At 52.1% G+C, this 6,919-nt stretch overlaps 1 non-coding gene across 1 annotated transcript; it reads left to right on the top strand.

Annotated features, from left to right (window-relative positions):
* Positions 1–6,581: 6,581 nt before the first annotated feature.
* LOC129481424 (small nucleolar RNA SNORA71) lies at positions 6,582–6,699 on the top strand. The gene has a single exon (XR_008657418.1). It is a non-coding gene; the product is annotated as a small nucleolar RNA SNORA71 (small nucleolar RNA).
* Positions 6,700–6,919: the final 220 nt, after the last annotated feature.

The raw sequence follows: 6,919 nt of genomic DNA, 5'->3' as shown, positions 1-6,919 counted from the left end.
TTAATGGGAGCACTAGCAGCTCCCCTCACTCCTGACGTGCCTTGGAAACCAAGAGTGAATCCATGGACCGTGTTCACAGGAGCTCAGCATTTTGTGCTGGAGTAAGACCCTCTGCATCGCAGGATGCCTTGTGCTCATGGCTTGCCCCATGGATCTTTGGGGAGCTGAATAACTGGAGAGAGGGGGACATGGGGACGTGGGCCTGGATGGGATGTCAGGGACCTAGGGTGTTTGCCTGGAAATGGCCTCACTGCCCCGTGCTCCCACAGTTCTCCTTACCCCACAGCCCACACCACCACTTCCTCCCTCCTCCCCTGCTTCACCTTCTCTCTTCAGATAGACTCTAGTCCAGTGGTTTGCAGACTTTGACTCGTGTCAGAATCACCTGAAGCACTTGTCAAAACCAATTGCTGGGCCCCACTTCCAGGGTCTCTGATTCAGTGGAGGAGGGGCAGGGCCTGAGAATCTGAATTCCTATAAGTTCCTAGGTGCTGCTGCTGCTTCTGGTCCAAAGACCAACCTTTGAGAGTCATCTTTTCTCATGGTTTTCAATCCTCGGTGAACATTCGAATCCCTTGAGGAGTTTTTAAACTGATCATTTCCCAGCCCTCTGACCAAGCTGGGTTCTGTTGGTCTGAGCAGGGTCAGGGTAGATATTTTTTAAAGATTCTCCAGGTGACTCTGATGTGCAGCTTGGGTTGAGTGGGGGCCCTTTCCTGGAATGCAGACCTATTTCCAGGGGTTCAGGGGAGCTCTTGCCCAGTTGCTGAGAGGCTCAGCTTAGATTAGCAATACCTAGCAGGATGTGGACACCTGGGTGCTGGCTTTAGTACCTGCTTCTGAGTGTTGACTTCCGATGTCCAAGTCTACCTTCCCTTCCTGCCCCATTCTTTCTTTCTTTTCGTTTCTTGCAACACCTCTTTCATCTGCCTCTCTTTCTTCCCCTGTAACTAGTTTAGTGAAGATCCCACGCAGTGGAATGGAGTTATTACAAGGTTTTGTTTTCTCATGTCCCCCTCACTCTGTTGACTCCTTTTGTCCCATAACTTCTGGCCACTTTCATGTATCAGGACCTTCTCTGGTCTGACAAGAAACAGCAGTCTCACCGCTGTGTCAAACCTGTCTCCTTGGAGTGGGGAAGGAGAAATGGCCTTTTCATCTTGAGGCCATTCTTCTTCCTCCTTTCTTGGGTTTTCCAGGATGGGAAGGGTGGAGACCATCTTGCTTCACTCGCCTCCTCTCAGTGAGATGGCCGGCTTTTGCTTGGGCTGGTTAAGGCTGCATCTGCCTGGTGTGCGTCTGCCCATCCCAGTGGTGGCTCGTCTCTAGTGGTAGTCTCCATGCAGAAGGTGAGAGTGGATTCTTCAGGGGGCAGTGTCCAGCTTCACTTCACCTCTCTCATTCCTGAGTGTGCCCCCAGGAAGGACCTCATCTGCGTGGCAGCCACCCGGGCAGCCCACACCTCCTGCCCAGCTCTAACTTCTTCTGCCTCAAGGTCCTCTCCGTGGGTCCTTTCTCCTGGAAAAGCCAGGAAAAATGGGGTCAGTGATCCCCCATCCTATTCCCAGCCCTCTAAGCTTTAGTCTGTTTTCATTTTGCAAGTGCAGGCCTCTGCAGTAAGCTGCAGCCTCCTTCCTGCAGAGACTGCCAGACAAGAAGGCACCACTTCCTGTGTTCACATTCCAGGGGCGTATGCCATGCCTTCCCCTAGGCCACACTTGCCACTTCCGCATTCAGCCAGCGTCCAGCTGGGGTGGGGAGGTGCTAATCTCCTTTTCCTGGAGGCATCCCTGTCTCTAGGCATGATTCTCCTGGAGGCCTTTCTCCTGCTTGGCTTAGGGGAGGAGCGCATTTTTCTCACCTTGAATTCTGCCCTTGCACAAGGCCATACGACTCAGCAGTTTTCCCTCTTGCCTCTCCTGAGTGTTTCTAGATGGGGACAGGGGTGAGATGAAGCAGAGGGCAGTTGGTGATCGTCCCATAGACGGCCAGCTGGGCCTGCTTGTCAACAGCTTTCTCAGTGTGGAGTTGGTGTTTCTTCATCACATTGCGGGCCCAAGTAGCCAACTCCAGACCCACAGGGGGGTCCCACTCAGCTTCCTGTTGTCTCCCCACCCAGTAGTCCTCCTCCCCATTATGTCCTCCCTACTTTCCTACCCTGGACATTCAGTGAACCTGACTCTGTCCCAGGCCCTGCTCTCAACCCTGGGGGGCATAGACATGGGACAGCTCCCACTGCACTCACTGAGAAGTGGCAGAGTTCTCCAACAGTTACCAGCCACCGTCCCGTATCCGCCAAATGACCAGACTGTGATACTAGGGTGGTCGGACTGCAGTGGAGGCAAGCCCAGGGATGTGGAAACACAGGGCAGGGCCAAATCACCAACTTTGGGGGTTTAGGGGAAGCTTCCTGGCTTGGAAGAGGTGGTGTCTGAGTGGGACCTTGAAGGATGAGTAGGAGTTTGCCACTCAGACACAAGAAGAACATTTTACATTGAGGGAATGAAACATGAAAGTGGGGGCTGAATGCAAAGATGCTGAGTGTGACTGGAGCATAGAGGAGATGACATGATGGGAAGGGGTGAGGGACAGGCAGGGAGCAGGTCATGAACGGTCCTGGAGACCGTGCCACGGTAGGGAGCACTTCCCAGAAACATCTCAGAGTGAGCTGTTGGGCACTCCTCCCTCCACCCCGAGGCTTCTGTTTTGAAGGGTCTAGTTGGACACTTTCTTCACATGGTGGCAGCTCTGAAGCTGCAAGCACTTGAGTAGCCAGCATTTCTGAGAATGGAGGACTTCCCATATTGATTGCAGCAGAGCAGGTGGGGGTGATGGGTGGGCAGCAGAGATCCGAGCAGGATGGAGGACGAGGCAGCTCCCTTTGGGTCCTAACTCCAGTGGGCTTTCATAGGAGGGGCTTGAGCATCAGGGCAATTCCTGACTTGGTTTGTCTGGGGGAGTCTTTGGCTAAAATACCAGGGGCACAAATCTTGGCTGGGGATGAGGAATTCACAGGACTCGAATGATTTACCTAAAAGAAAAAGCAGAACAGGGATTTTTTTTTTTTTTTTTGGAGGTGGGACTCTGGCATGACATTTTAAAATTGCGTGTTTCCATTTCTCATGTTCTATGAGCATATGTTGCTTTTCAATAAGAAAAAAGCCCACATTCGTTCCCCAGCGATTTCACCAGTGCCTATTTATCTTGTGCCAGCCTTCAGAGACCCTGCGGGTAGAGGGATACACTAGACAGGGCAGCCCTCACCTTCCCAGAGTGCGACCCTCTCTCACAGTTAGTGGGCCCCTGCCGTGGTGGGTCTAGGGCACTTCCTGCATCACCTCACTCGTCTTGACAATAACTCTTGAGGATGGGTATAATTAATATCAACTTCCAGATGAAGAACCTGAAGCTCATAGTGGTTAAATCACTTGGCTGAGGTCACACAGTGAGGTGTAGCCATGTTGGGTTTCCAGTCCAGATGAGCTTGGCTCCAAAGCCTGGGCCATTTGATGCTGATTCTTTCGGTCTATTGGGCTCCTGTGCAGGCTCCCTCTGCCAGGCCTGCCCCTTTGCACCTTGGGTACCCCTGGGGAAGTCATACAGCTTCTCTAGGCCTTGGTATCCCCACCTGTAAACTAGGGATAATTACATCTCCCTCGCAGGCTCATTATGAGGCATAGGGAGGTGTGATTAACGCACGTTACTCAGGACGGTGCCTGACACTGGATGCCTGGCTAATGAGGGCTTCTAATCATGGTGCGGGACGATGGCTTTGATTCCCTGCTTCTATCACAAGAAATAATCCACTTCTGTCTGTTTCCAGTTCCTGGCTTCAGAAGATGCAGGTCCTGGGCTTCCTTAAGCTCCTAAACTCAGACATAGGGGAGGGATCTGTATGGGAAAGGCAGTGGCCTCCCTGTCCTGGTTCCCCCATCACTGCCCCCTGGCTTCCCATGGCTGTTTCTTCTCAGGCCCAGGCTCCACCCAGCCCTGGAGATAGCCCAGACATGGGTCTTCAGCATGGAACATCAACCCCATTCACGGGTGGTCTTAAGATTAGTTACAAAGACCAAGGCCAGGATGAGCCTGGAGCAACCATGTGTTCAACGCTCTTACTGCTGTAAGTCTTGCTGTTTGGGACCTGTATTCTCCAGGTGCTCCACATACATCACCCACACCCACTGCTTGGAACATAGCATGTTTGCCCTGCTGGTTCCCTTCCAAGATGACAGCCATAAACTCTGCAGTCTGAAGGAGACCCTCTGTTTCTGGAGGGTTACCAGAAGGTTGTGCTGCCCATCCATCTCCCAGAAGAGCCCATGCCTTTCCTTCATTTGAAGTCAGACCATCCCCTACCTTGCCGTGTGTTCTGTTCCAGGGAGCATTGCCTTGCCACCTAGCTCCACTTAGGTGTGGTACCATGGGCTTGTATTGAAGGCAGGATGTTGGGAGAAGCAGCCCCTAAGAAGCTAGTTATTGTGCCTATTGCAGGAGGAAGAGTGCTAAGGAAATTGCTGGGAGACATTTTTCTCACCTTTAGAACCAGGAAAAGGAGGGCCGATTATGGAAAGTTCCTTTTTATCTGTGGAAACCAGGCTGAATGAGACTGCGCCTTCCTCTCTGCTTTGTCTGCTAGGAAGCACAGAGCCCAATGCATAGCCCATTTCTAGGAGGTGCCCAGGACTGCAGCATCAACACCATGGTGTGCAACCTCACCCTTGTCTAGTGATTGACTGGACCCTGCTGGTCCCCAGGACTGCTCTTTGTGCTGTCCTTTGGGGTCCAGCTCTGCATCTGACTTGGTTCTCCCCAGCCCCATCAAGTCAGCTGGAGAGCAGGACCTCCCTGGGTTCTGGCTGCTTCTCTTTCCAGCAGACCTGTGTCTTCCTGGCATCCCAACAGCCATGGTTGACTTTTCACGTTTCCATGGGAACAGAGTCTGACTGTAGCCAGACAAGCAACTAGAGAGGCTGAGGAGGAATGTGTGTGACTGTGTGTTGTGTCTGAGGCTGCTCTTGGAGCCCAGGGATCTTGTGCACTTCACTTCGGCGTGCAGTGGCGGCAGCAGCCTCCTCTTGGTGGTAATCATGGCCCATTTGCAGCTCCTACATCTCCGTTGCTGACATAATATTGCACCGGCGTCCATCCATCTGCATAATCATCTTAACCTGCTCCCACAAGAGAGTTTAAAAGGTCTGGGCTGTTGGAAAATGACCATAAAGCCTGAACGCAGATACCTTTAGCAGCAACGCCAACATCTATCACAGGGTAATTAGGGGCAGGGAGTGAGGGCTCCAGGCTCTGTGTTGGGGAACTGTTTGGGGCTGCGTCTGCTCTGACTGTTGAAAAGAAAGGGAGGGAAAGACCCAAGAAGGCAGTCCAGGAAAGAGAAGAGCAGTTTCTGCAGCAATAAGAGGATTTCTCTTTACTGGAGAGCGTGCAGCTTCTCCAAGGGGAAGGAACTTTGCCTGAGACTGTTTGGGGACTCCTGGCACCTCTGTTCACACGTTGGATGCGCCATGGTTTTCTGATACTAGAAAAATAATGACCAGGACTGTTCCTTTCTTACTGTGTTCTAGGTCCCAAACTCTGGAGTGCTGTGTGGTCTCGAACAAGCGCCCTTTTCTCTCTGCGATCCCATTTTTCTATTTGAAAATTGAGGGGATTGGACAAATCCATCAGTTTCCAAACTCTGATTTGTGGAAACCTGGGGCTCATTGGCAGGGATGGGGAGAGGGAAGGGGGTAGGCAGGGGTGAGACCCACCTCCTTTACCCCAGCCACAGTGGCTTTTCTTTCATTGGTCCTACATTCAGCTTTCTAAGGAAGGTTATACATGAAGAACAGTTTTCTGCTACCAGAAGCACTGGACCCCCACTGGGATCCAAGATCACTTAGAGCCTCTGGTGTTTGTATGATAAAAGTACTAGGTTTGGAAAACCAGATTTTGCTATGTCCTTTAACAAGTGTCTGTTTCGTAACTAGCTTTATTGTGCTGAATTCCATCTCTCCAGAGAAATAGTCACATCTGTGCAGACAGGGAGTGCGACTTGAGGGAGTGTGAGGATGCCACGGAATCAGACACAGAGGGGCAAGAACAGCTCTTGCAAAGCGGTGAACAGGGGCCAACTGCCCACAGCCTGCCTCCCCAGGCCCAGTGGGGCTCCAAGTCTTCGGGAATGCCTCAGGCAGGGGCTGGCTGTCCTCCCCGTGTTGAAACAGCAGAGCTGTTTTCTTCTGGGTTCCCCGTCCCCCTTGGCTGTCAGCACTGAGTGGGGTGCACAGCCCCCTGGCTCCTATCCACATGGAGCCTGGTCACCTCCTTCTGGCATCCATCAACTACCTGAGCTGTCAGTGGAGGCCGCTGCGGCCTCTCAGTTGCTGACCTCTTGTTCCCCAGCCTCTTGAAAACTCGCTGCAATTTGTCTCTGATCCTGCTGTAGTCTCCCTGCCTTCCCCTGAGGTCGGGGCCTCAGGCTCTCAAGACTGTAACGCTCACTGTCTCCACTGCCTCATTTGCCAGGCACTTCAAGCTCCAAGACTCCCCTCCTTCCTCACCTTTAGGTCTTTGAAATTTTGCGCCCCTATATTCGAAAGTGATCCTGGTCATTGACAGTGCAGGGAGAGAAACTGCTGAAAGCATTTCACCTTGTTTGGAGGGTCCACTCCGTTCCTTTCTAAACTCTGGAGTTTTTCCACACCTCCTCCTTTCCGTCACATTTTAGATGCCTCGTGATACCTGGTGTGTCTCGCTTATGGTGTGCTCCCTGTGTGAGGCTCAGTGCTGGTGTCTGTGAGGCTTTAACCAAGGTATACATTGAAAAAAAAAAAAGAAGAAGAAGAAGAAATAAAAGAAACTTTTTTCTGTCTGACTTTCTATGTGTGTCAGCCCAGGCCTGGGGAAGGGTGAGGGCAGGCTG

The sequence above is a fragment of the Symphalangus syndactylus genome, chromosome 4, assembly GCF_028878055.3.
Source record: "Symphalangus syndactylus isolate Jambi chromosome 4, NHGRI_mSymSyn1-v2.1_pri, whole genome shotgun sequence".
NCBI classification, from domain to species: Eukaryota; Metazoa; Chordata; class Mammalia; order Primates; family Hylobatidae; genus Symphalangus; species Symphalangus syndactylus.
This window is presented reverse-complemented; position numbering and strand designations above follow the sequence as displayed.